Raw genomic sequence first — 17,207 nt, 5'->3', positions numbered from 1 at the left:
CTCTGGAAAATATTAAACCTTACTTACTACTACATATTTGTAAGATGAGCATTGTACTGTATCTCTCTCTCATGGCCATGCGGCTGGGTTGTGAAGAAATAAAAAATTGCCACCCCACGTCAGTACGTGAAGGAAAAGGTGATGTCTTTGCAATTCAGCTACACCTGTGAGAGGTCATAGCCAGCATTCTTTAATCTGGTGATCCACCTGAAGGAATTAAAATAATACAACTCAATCTGGCAACCCTGAAACGAATGAGATGACCTGCCATTCATTGTCAGGGGGCCTGATCCTGAACCAGATGGTACACATTAAAGTGGCAATATGTAACGTTTTGGGCGACCTGACCAAATTGACATAGAAATGTGAATTATAGATTGATCATTCTACTTGAAAACAAGTATAAGAAGCGGTAGATCGGTTCTATGTCCACTAGTTCTATGCGTTCTGTTCTTAAGTTTTGTTTTTGCATCTTTTACTTTCGGTTTTGTACACCAGCTTCAAACAGCTGAAACAACAATATTTTTGGTTATGGAAAATATAATTTACAGTGGTTTAGAAGGCATAATGACTCTACACTGTACTAGCTTATTTTGTCACATAAACTGAAATCAGGTGAACTATTAGAGTTTTAGCAACCAGGAAACGTTGCAGCGATTTCTGCATATTGCAACTTTACAGAGTATTTTGCCTGCTCGTGTGGGCGTCTGTGTGTGTGTGGTGTGTGTGTGTGTGTGTGGGGGGGGGGGGGGGGGGGGGGGTTACAGAGTTACCAAGCCACTGGGAATGTAATGATGTAATTATGTTACTGTTTGAGTCATATGGGGCGAGATGATTTTCAGATGCAATAGTAACACCATTACTGTAAACATCAAGCGGGCCCTCTTCAATCAAATGTTTTGAATTCATTTTCCGTTGACTTCATTCTCATTTTCATTTTACAAAGCAGAACAAAGTTTAATAGCAGAATGACCCGTTTTCGATTCAACCCAAGGCGCCTGGTTACTAGTAGGTAGGTGTTCATGTAGCCATTGAAGACACTCTTGACTGCAGCAAGTGGAGGTGGGGGAGAGGCGTATGCTCCGCTGGGCAGGAATGCAGGAAAACACAGTCATGTGAGAAGCAGGATGCTCATCGGAATGCAGAGGGCTTTGTGGTCTCCGGCCAGAAAGCAGAGAAACCAAGGAACACTTTCTCATTTCTATTTTTTATCATTTTTTCTCTCTTGTCAAAACACTTTGCTTAATTGCTGGGTTTGCTTCTGGTTCTGTGCAGGCACTTACCTATTGAAACTCTCTCTGTTCCAGTAAGCATCGGTGACTTTGCCATGGGGATTTTGTACATAATTTCTCATTTAAAACAGCTCAATGGTAGAAAGTCACAACTATTCTTCTATTACCGCCAACAATAATTGCTTACAAATGTGCACCAAATGATCACCTCTTATTTTCTGAGTTGAATTTCTCAACACACATTGAGCTATATACAAATTAACGATGTGGTTGCCGAGCAGTTTCAAAGAGGTTTCTTCCATATCTTCCTGTATCCGTCTGCAAACATCTACTTTGAGCGTTTGCTTTGCCTGCCTGGAGTGCCAGGTGGGTGGAGTTTGCACTTTTGGGATCATTTGTATTGGTTTCATTGCATCAGGCAAGCACAGCTACAGTATTTTGAATGGTATTTGAACTGAAGTCCAGGCGTACATCATCATACAACCATTGCTATTCTATGAGGTTAAGTAAATGCAATGCCAGCAACAGGGGTTATCCTGACACTCTCTCTCCTCTCCTCTCTGCCTCACTCACCTGCCAGGGCCCTGATGCGCGAGCGCTCGAACAGGCGTGCAGAGCTGTTCTCATTATCCCACTCGTCATCCCAGCGGTTGTTGACCGTGTCGCTGCTACTGTACTGCTGCGTGATCTCCATGTGTTCATATTCCGCGGCTACTGTCGTCATCCTGACCTTTCACCTCTGACCTTTTCACCGATTACACTTCTTCATCAGTGGCTTCTGATGAAGCCCTGCAATCACAGAAACAGAGAGAGACATGTTCACATACACGCCACACTCAGTTAGGACACCAGGGCTGTATTAGGTGTAGGATGAAGTTGCCCCGAGATGCTGATCTTCGGTCAGTTTAGCATATTCCCCTGTAATGGTTTGTGGTTAGGGTTGTGGGAGGGGAAGCTGATTCTAGTTCTGTACCTGGGGTGGACTTCTCCCAGCAGTGGAATTACATATTGTAGATGGCGTTCCAAGTCGTCTATGTGCTGTTATGCTGTGCATCTCAAAATATTGCTGTATCATATTAATGTGGTTGTGAGATCTGATCATCTGTGCAGCACGACTACAGAAAAGATGCCCTGGAATGCAACAATTGTATAAGGGCAGAACTATGGGGATATTTTGAGTAAGATTTCAGCCTGATTTTTCACACTATACTCTCGGTTAGTTTCCTAAACATGGTTCATAGGTAAACAAATGGAGCAATAGGACACAATGTCTATCTCTTGGTTTAATCACATTTTCCAAATATGTCAAGGATTTAAACACAATTACAGATTTGTGAAGTGAGAAAATTGTGAAAAGTGAGAAATTTAATGACAATGACACATTTTGTCATGATAGAAATGACATTATAGTGAAATGGAGACAACAGTGTTACAAATGTAAGTTGTGTTACCCCACTCAAAGTGAATTAGCCAGCAATGTGTTGCTGATGCCTAAGGACAAAACTTATCAAGACACACAGTGCCATCTTTTGGTAAAACCCGAGACTCACTTCTACCAGAATGTTTTCTATCAAATATACCACATTCAATCAGGGTAGCCCTTTCCTGCAGTCAATGACCAAAAGCACCCTCTTTGGCATCATGGGTGGAAAGTTATTCATATTTTTCACATTTTATAAAGATTAATAAATTAATAATTAATAAAGATAATACAAATTAAACAACGAAAAGTCTGTGTTTCTATGTCAAACCGTTTTGTTATATTTCAGTCTCTGTGACATATATAAAGTTGATGGTAGCATTAGATTCAAAATGTTATATTTCCATTTTTAAATATAGCTACCCTGAAAGTCCTGAGCTCTTTATTTAAAATAAATGTATTGACAAAAGATGGTATCATGTTAGTCATCATTAATAGTGACAAGGAGAGGAACTGCTGTTTGACAAAGCGAGATATTGGTATATCAAACTCCCCAAAAACTTTACTCTTCCACAGGTATTTTCCCACTCCTAGATTTGCAGTCCTCTATTGTTGAGAGTGTGCTTCCCTTGGAATTCTCTCAACCTGCTTCACCTGGAACGCTTTTCCATCAGTCTTGAAGGAGTTCCCACATATTCTGAGCACTTGTTGGTTTTTCTTCACTCAGCGGTCTAACTCATCCCAAACCATCTCAATTGGGTTGAGGTCAGGTGATTGTGGAGGCCAGGTCATCTGATGCAGCACCCCATCACTCTACTTTTTGGTCAAATAGCCCTTACTCAGCCTGGATGTGTGTTGGGTCATTGTCCTGTTGAAAAACAAAATGATAGTCCCACTAAGCGCAAACCAGATGGGATGGAGTATCACTGCAGAATGCTGTGGTAGCCATGCTGGTTAAGTGTGCCTTGAATTCTAAATAAATCACTGACAGCGTCACCAGAAAAGCACCCCTACACCATCATACCTCCTCCAACATGCTTCACGGTGGGAACTACACATGTGGAGATCATCCGTTTACCTAATCTGCATCTCACGAAGACACGGCGGTTGGAACCAAAAATCTCACATTTGGACTCAGACCAAAGGACAGATTTCCACCATTCAAATGTTCATTGCTCGTGTTTCTTGGCCCAAGCAAGTCTCTTCTTTTTATTGGTGTCCTTTAGTAGTGGCTTTATTTGCAGCAATTCGACCATGAAGGCCTGATTCATGCAGTCTCCTCTGAACAGTTGTCTGTTATTTGACCTCTGTGAAGCATTTATTTGGGCTACAATCTGAGGTGCAGTTAACTCAAATGAACTTATCCTCTGCAGCAAAGCTAACTCTGGGTCTTCCTTTCCTATGACGGTCCTCATGGGAACCAGTTTCATCATAGCGCTTGATGGTTTTTGCGACTGTACTTGAAGAAACTTTAAAAGTTCTTGACATTTTCCGGATTGACTGACCTTCATGTTTTAAAGTAATGATGGACTGTCATTTCTCTTTGCTTATTTGAGCTGTTCTTGCCTTAATATGGACTTGGTCTTTTACCAAATAGAACTATCTTCTGAATACCACCCCTACCTTGTCACAACATAACTGATTGGCTCAAACGCATTAAGGAAAGAAATTGCACAAATTAACTTTTAACAAGGCACACCTGTTAATTGAAATCCATTCCAGGTGACTACCTCATGAAGGTGGTTGAGAGAATGCCAAGAGCGTGCAAAGCTGTCATCAAGGCAAGGGTGGCTACTTTGAAGAATATAAAACATATTTTGATTTGTTTAACACTTTTTTGGTTACTACACGATTCCATTTGTGTTATTTCATGGTTGTGATGTCTTCACTATCATTCTACAATGTAGAAAATAGTAAAAAATAAAGAAACTCTCAAATGAGTAGGTGTATCCAAACTTTTGACTGCTAGTGTATTTAATAAATAAACTAATAATAATCCCATCTGAAGCTTTTGAAAATAGGCCTCATACCCTAGAATAAAGAATGATAAAGAATAAAAGAAAGAGAGACGGAGGGCATCATTATTATCATCACCATCACAATCATCACAGCTCCTACAGTTGATTTGATGGAAGCAGCAGTGTACATACCAGTATGTACTTTGTTTCCCTAACCAGAGGCCTACACAGTGACTACGGCTGACATTTACCCACTTCGCCACTTAGCAGATAGGGCTAAGTGCTTACATTCAGCAGAAACTGCAATCCTCTTCCTGTAAACATTAGTAGTTGTCTATAGATTGCCTCAGCCGTTTCCTCCTCGTCTGATACGTTGTGTATCCCCTGTATTCCTCCCCTGACTAGGGATGAGTCCCAAATGTCCCACCCTTTTGCATATTTAGTGCCCTAATGGCCCTGGTCAAAAGTAATGCACAATAAAGGGAATAGAGGGCTGTTTGTGACGCACCTAGGACGCAGGTTGACATTTATTGTCATGAGTCTTGTCCTGGAGGCAGAACTGAGTGATTTCCGCTAGATAGGCCAGCTGCAAAGTCAAAATTGGCTATATTGTAACTATTCATGAAAACTAAAATTAGCTTTTTGGTCTTCATTCAAGGTTAAAGTTAGGCATTAGCAGTGTGGTTAAGATTAGATTTAAAATCAGATTTTATGACTTTGTGGATGTACCAGCTAGTGATGACTCTGTTTCATGACAAAAAATGATAACCTGCACCTAGGACTGCCAAAGACTATTCAACTCAGCCAATTTCATTAGCTGGATAACAACACAGCTCATGTCTATATTTGACCAGTTATCTAAACATTACAATTCTCAAGTTCTCAGTCTTTGTTTTGTAAAAAATTATTCAAATAATTTAAAAGATGTAGTCCGGGATCTTAAGCACTTACAAATTCGTAGCATATTGTACAAATTGGAATTCGCAACATATACATTTTTTTAAATGCGGGACATAACATATATGAGGTAGATGAGGTACTGTAGAAGACATAGATGAGGTAGAACACAATTGTGGACAATCTTCAGGGACCCGGTTTGGCACATTGATCACTACATTCAAAACTACTGGCTAAAATTATGCAAATCACTTTAAGGCAATCATTGATAATACTTCTGCTCAACTGCACTGTATTGATCTTTTAGGTCTTCTTTAATAAAACATTTCCATCCATATTCTTAATTTTCTTTTGTGCTTTTACCCAATTTTCTCCAATTGGTACTTACAGTCTTGTCCCGTCGCTGCAACTATTGTACGGACTCCGGAGAAGAGAAGGTCGAGAGCCATGCGCCCTCCGAAACATGACCCTGCCAAGCCGCACTGCTTCTTGACACATTGCTCGCTTAACCCGGTAGCCAGCCACACCAATGTGTCAGAGGAAACACCGTGCAACTGAAGTCAGCTTGCAGGCGCCTGGCCTGCCATCACTAGAGCGCGATGAGACAAGGACATCCTGTGCCAATTGTGCGCCGCCTCATGGGTTTCCCAGTCATGGCCGGCTGTAACACAGCCTGGGATCTAACCCGGGTCTGTAGTGCGCCCCTCGGGTGGCCCCATCCATATTCTTAATACAAAATACATTTTCTGTTTCAATTGAATGATTTAAGGGGAGATAGATTTTGTTCATCATAGGAAGTCCTAGGATTCAGCGAAAGGTTCATTAGCAATTACGTATTAGTGGTCTTAACATTTACTGTATGTAAGAGGAGATATCAGCCCTCAAGGAAATAGAGGAGATATGGGTTGGTATGGAGCTCTACAAATGGCATTTGTTTAAATCAAATGCAGAACTGATGCATTGTTCATTTTAAGATACAGGTATACTTTTTGCTGGGTGAGTTTAGGTCAAAGGTAATTCTTCAGGTCAGGTCAGGCCAGACTGTATGGGGTTAGCTAGTAGATTAATCTGTTCATTCCTTGTAAGAAATCCCTTAAGAATTCTAATTATGTGGTTAAAATTGTATTATTTGTAGTGTGGTCTTATGCCAAATACTGAATGGGTTTCTTAAATTCCTTGGTGTGTGTACGGATGTTTCCTGCAAGTCATCATGTACTCCTTGCCCTCAATATAGCGTAAAATTCGCTATAAACCTTTCCATCTGCTAATTTCAGAAAGGAATAACATGAAACTACCCACTCGGCAAAAACTGGTTGAACCAACGTTGTTTCCACATAGTTTTAAAAAATGATCAAAGTGATGCTGTTGAATCAACGTGGAAAACTGATTGGATTTGCAAAAAGTCATCAACGTGAGGGAATTCGTTTTTTTTTTTTTGATTTCACGTTAAATTCACATTAGTTGACAACTCAACCAAATGTAAATCAAAATAATCCCCAAGCCAACTAAGTGAAAGTATTTCAAAGTATTTCTGCCATGTTGTTAATCGCACAAAGTCAAAGAACTACAAATCCCATATAGCCTATTCCACCTCGCACTGCAACACTGCCTGGCTGTGGGCTGTGCACACGTGAAGAACTGAGTGAAAGATCCATTTTCAAGATTCATTTTTTTACCACGGTTAGTAAGGAACTAAACCATAATTGCTCCTGTTAGTCACACTGGATAAGAGCATCTGCTAAATTACTAAACTATAAATGTAAGGATATTTCACTCACAGCCATAATTTCACCAACTAGGGAACTGAGATCCACATTGATCAGAGATGGTGCAATCATAGAATATCAACCCAAAAATGTTTTTTTCTATTTATTTTTACAGATAGTGAGGCTAACGTTCATTCATTTTCATAATGTTTACTTCACAGAATGGGAGCAGGCTACAAAAGATACATGCCAGTTACATGGCACCTCCATTGATGGGATACATCCTATTTACATACCCCATATCCACAGTATTTGGAATGTATATTCAAAATCTGAATGTCCCACCTGCCTCCTCCCCTAAGAAAAAGTATCATGATATTCACACACTATTCAGATGGCATGTAAATCCAGTAAATAAAAATCCGGAATACTCCAATGATATGTTACGTATTAATTTGTGGATGTCCATCATCCATTCCATATGATATTTTATGAATGGCAATTCGTACAATATGTTACTAATTGCAATTTTTACAATATGTTACGAATTTGCTAAAGTTATAGGTTCACGAATTTCAATTTGTTGCGGCTAACGTTAGCTAGGCTAGGGGTTAGGGGTTAGGGGTTACGGTTAGGGTTAATCCTATCCTTTTTTGCTCATGCAAAAAATCAGATATCTCTACCTTAAACAGAAGGATTTTGGTGGCGATTTTTTTAAATGATGCTAATTAGATTTCTGCAGGGGCACTGACATCGACTGTAGGGGATTAAAGGGTTTTAAGGTTAGGGTAAGCTAACATGCGAAGTAGTTGCAAAGAAGCTAAAAAAGTAGTTGAAAAGTTGCTAATTAGCTAACATGCTAAAGTTGTCCTTGATTAGATTTGAACATGCAACCTTTGGGTTGCTAGACGTTCACATTATATACGCCTACTCATCCATCTCGACCAACCACCCTACCTTTGGTTTTGCCTTAAGTAACCTTCTGTCTTATGTAAACATTCCAAACTATTTGAGTGTCCCGGATTTACATTTACTATGTTACGTCTAGTCTATGAAACTAGACTGCATCCACCCCCTCACTCTGAGCAATAGCAGAAATTGCAACAGCTTGGATACTAGCTTGGCAAATCACCATGGAGTGCTATACACCCAGCAACCTTTGTGCTATCTAACAGTTTGCTGTTGTGTGGCCCGGTTCAGTCTGAAGCTATCGTTTACCATCTACTCTTCACAATGTCCGTCATGTAAAGCTGTCTGGACAAGAGGGGAATGAAGGCCATACTTTCCTGATATAGCAACCGTCTGGCATCACTCACCATGACAGTGCTGCGTGTTTCTAAACTAGTGTTAACTAGTTGCTCCTACCCTCTACTTTTTTGAACATTTTGTTAAAAATCGCGCAACATTTCAGCGCCCTGCTACTCATGCCAGGAATATAGTACGTTCATATGGTTAGAATGTGTGTATAGGAAACCCTCGGACGTTTTTAAAACTGGTTAAATCACGACTGTGGCTATTACATAACGTGCGTTACATCGGAAAGCGCAGGAAAACCTGATCACAGAAAATGGAAATAAATATCATTGCGCCACTTCCAGCAATTGTTAACAGTGAGCCGAATTAGATAAGACCGAGCATTCAACTCCCACAGCATCCCCATGCAGTCGAGTATCTTGTGAATTTAATCCTCTTTGATTCTTGGTTGAACCGAAAGAGGGGCACGACGTACCTCCGGTCTCCGCCCAGATCATTCCGGAAGAGCTCTCTCCTGAAATGTTTTCCAAGACGACAGCTAATGATATGTACATCGCCTACGGATGATTTTTATCGCTTATTAACGTTTACTAATACCTAAAGTAGCATTACAAACGTATTTCGAAGTGTTTTGTGAAAGTTTATCGTCTACTTTTTGAATTTTAAAAATGACGTTACGTTGTGAAATCGCTGTTTTTTCGTTTATCACACAGTCTACATATAACGATATCTTGGCTTTATATGGCCCGATTTAATCGAAATAAAGACCCAATAGTGTTTATGGGACATCTAGGAGTGCCAACAAAGAAGATGGTGAAAGGTAATGACTGTTTTCTATTTTATTGTGCGGTTTGTGTAACGCCGAAATGCTAATTATTTTGTTTACGTCCCCTGCTGTGCTTTTCTGTTGTAGTGTATTGGTGCATGCTATCAGATAATAGCTTCTCATGCTGTCGCCGAAAAGCATTTAAAAATCTGACTTGTTGCCTGGATTCACAACGAGTGTAGCTTTAATTTGATACCCTGCATGTGTATTTTAATGAACTTTTGAGTTTTAACTAATACTATTAGCATTTAGCGTAGCGCATTTGCATTTCCAGAGCTCTAGTTGGGACGCAAGCGTCCCAGGTAGAGGTAAGAGGTTAAGCTGAGGGTATGCATGTGTAATGATGGGGCGGTCGGAAGCAGGTGAAACGTTTTAATAAAACAACGACACTAACATAAGGCAGTACGCCGATACACAAGAACAATACCAGCTGGTGAGCGAACATGGGAGAGTGACATATAAAGGGGAGGAAATGATGAAGTGATGGAGTCCAGGTGTGAAATGATGAAGGTAATGGAGTCCAGATGTGAATCCTAATGATCATAATGATGATAATGATTCTAAGTACACAAACAGCAGAGTGAGACTAGTAGTCACAGTGTTACTATTGTCATTCTTTGTGCATCATATGCCCATCATTACAACCATATATCCCAGTGTAGGTCTAGATCAAGGCAACAACACTTAACTAATGGAAATACTGTATACTGTTAAGTCTCTTACACCAAGGCAATGTGAGACTACAGTATATACATTAAAACTGGGACTGAAACATCATGATGACATACAGTAACAGCAATGTCTGCATCGCCCTCCATGTACTGTATCTCTGCCACTGGAGGGCGATGCTAGAGGACGGCTTTATGGGCCTTGCAGGGTGTAGCTGAAGTGACCTTCTAAAAGATCAAGGCCGACACTGGACTTTTGGAAGCCCTCTAAATCGCAGGGTCAGGGAATAGCCACAGCAGAGTCCAGAGGTGGGACCAAGTCAATGTTTTACAAGTCACAAGTAAATCTCAAGTCTTAGCACTCAAGTCAAGTTCCAGGTCAAAACAGGCAAGTCCGAGTCAAGTCTCAAGTCACGACCGACAAGTCTCAAATCAAGTCTCAAGTCCTAAACAAGTCAAAATGTTCTCTTCACCAAATGTCACCAAATGTAAAACCATTTCATATTTTTAACAAGAGTAATAGTTAGTATATTACATTTATGCAAATCAACTTTATATTTCCATGGAAATACATGGGTAGCCATGAGGAAGACCCCCCCCATAGCAATCGACTATCAAGGATCGCTATGGGGCGCAATCGGGCGATGTAGGCTTGTACAGAATCGCCCAACCTTAACACACACCCTCTTTGCGTGTGGTTACAGTAGCCTAACGTGTGTCAATGGTTTTAGGAACAGCAGTAACATCAGGCAGGATTTAGGTTACCGACTGCCTAGCCAGTTGTACCTCAATCTTGGGTGCAATGATCACGTTCCCGCACTGACTCACTGTGTGGAGGCTCACTGATTTAACGTTACGTTAGCCTACATGCTACACTAGCAAAGTTATAAACTATATAGCTGTAGGCTAACGTATATTAGCCACGACTTACCGTTCTTTGTGCAACTTCAAATGTCGAACAAAGTTGGAAGTTATTGCGCCTCCGTCTGTAATTTTCTTCCCGCATGTTTTGCAAGGTGCAATCTGTTTTTTGTTGATACAGCGTAGTCTTTATATCCGAAAATAATAATTTTGGGTATCATCTTTCCAAGGGCTCCGTCTGAATTCACCCGCCGACGTTCCTCTGCACTGCCACGCGCAACTTTTTCTCAGCTGGCACAATTTGATTGGCTGATGTCTGATTCAAACTGTAATCTGAAGAGTTGATGCGCTGCACACTTTTTTTAATAGCATCATTTTTTAAATTTTGGCTTGGGGAGGGTATCAAGTCAGTTCGAGTTAAAAGGCTCAAGTCCAAGTTAAGTCACAAGTCATTGGTGTTAAAGTCAAAGTCGAGTTACTCGACTCGTCCAAGTCATGCTTCCTTCAGCCCCCTTAGCTGACCGTATCTCTTCAAATATTATTATATTTACAGTCAATGGCATACTATGCTAATCACTTTCTCAATTTAGCTTGTTGACGTATACCATGTCCAGAAAACACATATTTGAAAAATGGTACAAATTGCAGAAATGTTTTATTTTCATATGAGTTTCATGAATGTTAGTAAAGTACGATCCATTCTTAAAAGGGTGATTTTTAAAAATAAATGGAACTCATCTGCAGAGTTTCTGCACAGTTACTACTGGCACATGCACCTCTAAATAATACACCAACATTAATCACATCTAGTAATTTCACCAATTGATAGTCATATATACAAGGAAAGGATCAGGACACAGTCTATACCAGGGGTGGACAAACTTTTTGGCTTTAGGGCCACATTGGTAAAAGGTAAAAAATTCTATTTGCGGGACAGAAAAAGGGCAGTTATTTGAAAATATATAGGTCCATTATAATTTCTACATACTCTCTATCTAGTTTTAGAAGTTCAAGTGTGGCCTGGAGTCCCAAAATAATAATTCCCCCACCTCCAAAAACCTCACTCAAATCTCCCATGGGCCAGACTGAATGGGTTTGCGGGCCTGTGGGCCATATTTGCTACAACTTGATTAGAGTCCACCTGTGGTAAATTCAATTGATTGGACATGATTTAGAAAGACACACAATTGTCTATATAAGGTCCCACCGTTGACAGTGCATGTCAGAGCAAATATCAAGCCATGAGGTCGAAGGAATTGTCCGTAAAGCTCCTAGACAGGATTGTGTCGAGGCACAGATCTGGGGAAGGGTACCAAAATATTTCTGCAGCATTAAAGGACCCCAAGAACACAGTGGCCTCCATCATTCTTAAATGGAAAAAGTTTGGAATCACAAAGACTCTTCCTAGAGCTGGCCACCTGGCCAAACAGAGCAACCGGGGGAGAAGGGACTTGCTCCGGGGAGGTTACCAAGAACCCGATGGTCACTCGGACAGAGCTCCAGAGAGCCTTTGTGGAGATGGCAGAACCTTTGAGAAGGACAAACATCTCTACAGCACTCCACCAATCAGGCCATTATGGTAGAGTGGCCAGACGGAAGCCACTCCTCAGTAAAAGGCACATAACAGCCTGCTTGGAGTTCGTCAAAAGGCACCTAAAGGACTCGCAGACCATGAGAAACAATATTCTCTGGTCTGATGAAACCAAGATTGAACTCTTTGGCCTGAATGCCAAGCGTCATGTCTGGAGGAAACCAAGCACCGCTCATCCCCTGACCAATACCATCCCTACGGTGAAGCATTGTGGTTTTTTAGCGGCAGGGACTGGGAGACAAGTCAGGATCCAGGGGAAAGATGAACGGAGCAAAGTACAAAGATGTCCTGAGCACTCTGGAGCAGGTTCTCAGACTGGGGCAAAGGTTCACCTTTCAACAGGACAACGACCCTAAGCACACAGCCAAGACATTTACATTTAAGTCATTTAATGCAGGGGTGGCTTTGGGACAAGTTTCTGAATGTCCTTGAGTGGCTCAGCCAGAGCCCAGACTTGAACTTGATCAAACATCTCTGGAGAGACCTGAAAATAGCTGTGCAGTAATGCTCCACATCCAACCTTACAGAGCTTGAGAGGATCTGCAGAGAAGAATGTGAGAAACTCCCCAAATACAGGTGTAGCTTTATACCCAAGAAGACTTGAAGCTGTAATCGCTGCCAAAGGTGCTTCTTGGCTATAACTTAACAAAATGTGGAAAAAGTGAAGGTGTCTGAATACTTTTTGAATGCACTGTATCTCACTAACGAAAACATTTAATGGGTTGTGCTTTATTTTATTGTTGACTTGTTATTAATATTTACATACAAATAAACTGTTAAAATGGTAATCATCTAATAATGGCCAAATTATTACTTTTCAGTTTATGTGATGTAAATACTAGCTGAAATTCAACTGCCACATAAAGTATTAGCCACAAAGGTAAATTTCCCATTATATGAAAAGAAAAACAAAGATCAAACATTTACTTTAAAAAGAAAACACTCCTGGGTGTAACCAATGATATCTTTATCAGCCACTGGAAAGAAACAAGATTTACCATGCCTATAAGAGTAGAGAACCACTGGGATCAGATAGTGGTGTGGGAAGAGACCAGGGAGGGAGCATCATCACCTCCTTCCTCTGAGTTGTATTATTGGCCAGAGGAGGTAATAGCCACATTCCAGAGAGAGGTCTAAGGCTAGGGCCAGAAACAAATGGCTGATAACGTTGGTTTGTTATCAATACTTTGATTAGGTGATAAGGATACATTGTCACAAATTACATACAAATTATATAATCTGGTCCCAAACTGGATTGTGGTTCCAAACTACAGTCGTGGCAAAAAGTTTTGAGTATGACAAATATTAATTTTCACAAAGTCTGCTGCCTCAGTTTGTATGATGGCAATTTGCAGAATGTTATGAAGAGTGATCAGATGAATTGCAATTAATTGCAAAGTCCGTCTTTGCCACGCAAATGAACTGAATCCCCCCAAAAAATTCCACTGCATTTCAGCCCTGCCACAAAAGGACCAGCTGACATCATGTCAGTGATTCTCTCGTTAACACAGGTGTGAGTGTTGACGAGGACAAGGATGGAGATCACTCTGTCATGCTGATTGAGTTCGATAAACAGACTGGAAGCTTCAAAAGGAGTCATTGTTCTTCCTCTGTCAACCATGGTTACCTGCAAGGAAATGCATGCTGTCATCATTGCTTTGCACAAAAAGGGCTTCACAGGCAAGGATATTGCTGCCAGTAAGATTGCACCTAAATCAACCATTTATCGGATCATCAAGAACTTCAAGGAGAGCGGTTCAATTGTTGTGAAGGCGGCTTCAGGGCGCCCAAGAAAGTCCAGCAAGCGCCAGGTCTGTCTCCTAAAGTTGATTCAGCTGCGGGATCTGGGGGCACCACCAGAACAGAGCTTGCTCAGGAATGGCAGCAGGCAGGTGTGAGTGCATCTGCACGCACAGTGAGGCAAAGACTTTTGGAGGATGGCCTGGCGTCAAGAAGGGCAGCAAAGAAGCCACTTCTCTCCAGGAAAAACATCAAGAACAGACTGATATTCTGCAGAAGGTACAGGGATTGGACTGCTGAGGACTGGAGTAAAGTAATTTTCTCTGATGAATCCTCTTTCCGATTGTTTGGGGCATCCGGAAAAAAGCTTGTCCGGAGAAGACAAGGTGAGCGCTACCATCAGTCCTGTGTCATGCCAACAGTAAAGCATCCTGAGACCATTCATGTGTGGGTTTGCTTCTCAGCCAAGGGAGTGGGCTCACTCACATTTTTGCTTAAGAACACAGCCATGAATAAAGAATGGTACCAACACATCCTCCGAGAGCAAATTCTCCCAACCATCCAGAACAATGCCTTTTCCAGCATGATGGAGCACCTTGCCATAAGGCAAAAGTGATCAGTAAGTGGCTCGGGGAACAAAACCTATTCTGGGTCCATGGCCAGGAAACTCCCCAGACCTTAATCCCATTGAGAATTTGTGGTCAATCCTCAAGAGGTGGGTGGACAAACAAAAATCCACAAATTCTGACAAACTCCAAGCATTGATTATGCAAGAATGGGCTGCCATCAGTCAGGATGTGGCCCAGAAGTTAATTGACAGAGGTTAATTGCAGAGGTCTTGAAAAAGAAGGGTCAACACTGCAAATATTGACTCTTTGCATCAATGTCATGTAATTGTCAATAAAAGCCTTTGACACTTATGAAATGCTTGTAATTATACTTCAGTATTCGATAGTAACATCTGACAAAAAATATCTAAAGACACTGAAGTAGTTAACTTTGTGGAAATTAATATTTGTGGAAATTAATATTTGTGTCATTCTCAAAACTTTTGGCCACGACTGTAGATTTGATCAACTCTGTGGCCTTGTGGTTAGAGCAGCATTTCCCAAACTCGGTCCTCGTGACCCAAAGGGGTGCACGTTTTGTTTTTTTGCCCTAACACTACACAGCTGATACAAATGATCAAAGCTTGATGATTAGTTGATTATTTGAATCAACTGTAGTGCTAGGGGAAGGAAAAAAGTGCACCCTTTTTTGGGGTCCTGAGGACTGAATTTAGGAAACCCTGGGTTAGATGGTCCGCATCAACATTGTTTGGGGGTTCAATCCCTGGTCGAGTCATACCAAAGACTAAACATGGGACCTAATGCCTTTCTGCTTGGCACTCAGCATTAGAGGGATGGTTTGTGATTTTGGCAATGAGGTGTATGTATCTGCGTGCAGTTGGATGGAAGTTGCTAACTAGCATTTGCTCAATTGCTAACTAGCATTAGTACGATGACTCGAAAAGTCTACAGGAACAGCTAGCAAACTATCTCTAACTTCTTTCATACTGGACGCAGATACATAAAAACAGTATCCACAAGTTCATCCGACTCTGGAGAAGAAGATCAAATCTTATGTGTGTGAACTATCCCTTTAAGGAGATGGATTGGGGCTAAGGCCCTGCGACAGACTAGCATCCTGTCCAGCAGTTGTACTTGTACATCAAGCTGCAGAAACAGGAGGTAGGCTGCTGCCCCTATGGGCCGTCCTGGCTCAGACAAGGCTTACTTACTTAATAAGCTGGAAAGTGAGGATACCACGCATTTCATCAAACCTTTGTGTGTCTTCCTCCAAATATTCTTGTTTGCATGTCTTCATGAAAATCTTCCAACGAATATCTAAGGGACTTGAACAAATACATGAAAAACGAGTTAAGTATCTATCTATCCGTTAGAACAACCTCATTTAAAGTTCTGACCTACATTTAAAAAAAAATCTAACTAGCCGGCAGTCGTTTCCGTTGTCCGTCAACCCCCATAGAAAAACAATATGGTAAATATGTATTTGGAGGGTAGACCATTTCAATCTGAACGCGGCCCATGACAACTTTATGCAACAGGTGGAATTAAGCGTCTACGTTCTATAAGAGACTACCTGTTTGTAGGGCTATATATGTTTATGTAACCAGCCCCAGATCCTCACGAGCATGCCTGTTTGTCTGACGTCTTCCCAAGAAAAACAGATTAATAACTTGTGATCCAAACATTCCCGCTAACAAGGCTGTGTGTATGTATCATGTTTTTAAACAACTGAAAAGCGGTTTGACCTGGGGCAGATACCTCACTACGGGGATAGAAGACACGCTTGAGTCAAGCCTGAAAAAAAAGCCATAAACTGGCAATTCCCAATCCCACTGGTTTCTCCTGTAGACATAAATACATACACTACCGTTCAAAGGTTTGGGGTCACTTAGAAATGTCCTTGTTTTTGAAAGAAATGCACATTTTTTTGTCCATTAAAATAACCCCAAATTGATCAGAAATACAGTGTAAACATTGTTAATGTTGTAAATGACTATTTTAGCTGGAAACGGCAGATTTTTTTATGGAATATCTACATAGGCCCATTATCAGCAACCATCACTCCTGTGTTCCAATGGCACATTGTGTTAGCTAATCCAAGTTCATCATTTTAAAAGGCTAATTGATCATTTAAAAAAAACTTTTGCAATTATGTTAGCACAGCTGAAAACTGCTGTCTGCTTAAAGAAGCAATAAACCTGGCCTTCTTTAGACTAGTTGAGTTTCTGGAGCATCAGCATTTGCGGATTCGATTACAGGCTCAAAATGGCCAGAAACAAAATACCTTTCTTCTGAAACTCGTCAGTCTATTCTTGTTCTGAGAAATGAAGGCTATTCCATGCGAGAAATTGCCAAGAAACTGAAGATCTCATACAAAGCTATGTACTACTCCCTTCACAGAACAGTGCGAACTGGCTCTAACCAGAATAGAAAGAGGAGAGAGGCCCCGGTGCACAACTGAGCAAGAGGACTAGTACATTAGTGT

The 17,207-nt window shown here is 41.0% G+C and overlaps 1 pseudogene; it reads right to left on the bottom strand.

Moving 5' to 3' along the window:
- The window catches only part of LOC115103938 (spectrin beta chain, non-erythrocytic 1-like), a 115,652-nt pseudogene that overhangs the window by 81,827 nt on the left and 16,618 nt on the right, over nt 1–17,207 (bottom strand).

This window comes from Oncorhynchus nerka, linkage group LG21 (assembly GCF_034236695.1).
Source record: "Oncorhynchus nerka isolate Pitt River linkage group LG21, Oner_Uvic_2.0, whole genome shotgun sequence".
NCBI lineage: Eukaryota > Metazoa > Chordata > Actinopteri > Salmoniformes > Salmonidae > Oncorhynchus > Oncorhynchus nerka.
The sequence above is the reverse complement of the archived record's forward strand: the minus strand, read 5'-3'. Positions and strand labels throughout refer to the sequence as shown.